The sequence below is a fragment of the Meriones unguiculatus genome, chromosome 2, assembly GCF_030254825.1.
Source record: "Meriones unguiculatus strain TT.TT164.6M chromosome 2, Bangor_MerUng_6.1, whole genome shotgun sequence".
NCBI classification, from domain to species: domain Eukaryota; kingdom Metazoa; phylum Chordata; class Mammalia; order Rodentia; family Muridae; genus Meriones; species Meriones unguiculatus.
The window spans coordinates 159,319,790-159,321,486 of NC_083350.1; positions in this window are offsets into that span (position 1 = coordinate 159,319,790).

The window sequence follows — 1,697 nt, forward strand, 5'->3', positions numbered from 1 at the left end:
AGCTATTGGGCAGTCGCTGATTGGTTGCCTGTCTCCTACCCTCCACCAAGGGGCGGGGCTTCTCTCCCCGAGGCCCTTCGCTATATAACCAGACATCCTGGTTCCTGTGCCCCCTTTCTGTCCTTTCTCCCCATTTCCCTCTTTCCTGACCTCTCTCTCCCTCCCTCCCCCCAGTCCGCGTTCTCTCCTTCTCCTCCCCTTCCCTCGCTGCTCCCAAATAAACCTCCTTTTGCATAATACAGCTTCATCTCTCCACTAGCTCATTCTGTTTTATTTGTTCACTTATCTGGTGCCGTGACTCAAGTTTGAGCATCAAGATGATGGGTTAGCTCCAACAACGAAATAAGCCAATCCAAGCCAGATAAAATTATGAAGAGGGCAGGTTTATTTGGGAACTGAAGCCCCTAGGTGACTTCAGCAGCCTCAGGGGATGAGGCCAGAGGAAGTCACATCCCAACTATGGGGTTTTTTAAGGATCGTAGGCGTGGAAGAAGATGACGTGTCTAACCTGCTGGACTTGGGGGGCCGGTGGCTCCAGGTGAGGGGATTGGGGCAGTCCTCAAGAATGCCAGAAATGTGGAGGCTTTTCTCTAAGAAGGGCGGGGTTGGAGAGAAAATGTGGGGTTTACCAGATGATGTGGGGGAGGGGAGGGCAACCGGAGATGCCAACCCAACAGGGATACCGTGGCCATGCAAGCTAAATGCCTTGTCTTCCTTTTTCTCCGTTCTCTTCGTGGTCTAGAAAATGCTTTTCAAGAATTTCATTATAGTAATTAATACAAGTCTGACGAATTCAGCGATTTTGTCATTTTCTTGATGCTGTTGGTGGCAGCGGTGGCCACAGTCCTGGCCATGTATGCGAATGGCTCATTTACTGCTGGTGCCAGGGGAGCAGATCTGATGTTGCTGAAAGAACAATGGTGTCACTTGTCCCTAGCTGTCTATTTCCACTTACCCCTTTTCCTCTACCATGAAATGCGTTCTGTAGCAAGCATTCTATCCTTCCCTTTACTTCAGAAAACCCCCAGTCAGTCTGTCCACCCAGGCTGCAGGCTTGGCTTGTGTAGGGACCCCTGCTACAAACTCAGATCTCCTGAAATTTGTCCTATAATTGTACTGACTCCAAAGGGTCATCACCCCCACCCCCAACATGGCTCCATGCTAACTTGGATTTGGGATTGGTTTGGGATTCCTGTCCCATATTTTTTTTCTCAGATGATTTTGGCTAAGTTCTGTAAACTTTTTGAGCCCCAGAAAAATGAGAAAGAATATTACTTAATGCATTTAGAATGTAGATTAATTATCTTGCTTAGACCATGGTACCCATTACGAGAACATAAATGCTCTGCACAGGGTCAGTGCCCCTGGGTAATATGGTAGGAGAGCAGTGGGTATCAAAGAGTGGGTGTTGTGTTTTGTTTTGTTTTAAGTGAGCAGAACATAATTCTCTTCTGAGCTAGTGCAAGATGGCTCAGTTTCTCAAAGACAAGCAATAGTTTTTTGAGTAAGCCAGGGCACAGTGTACTTTGAGCTGCTTACTGCCTGCTGCCGAGAGTAAAACAAAACAAAACAAAACAAAACAAAACAAGTGATCAGTGACTCTGATCACAGGAATTTGTCCACAGCTAGATCAAGTTCGGCATGCATCCTTCAAATAATCTGCAGATTCAAAATGATTTCCTCCTACAAGGAGCCCA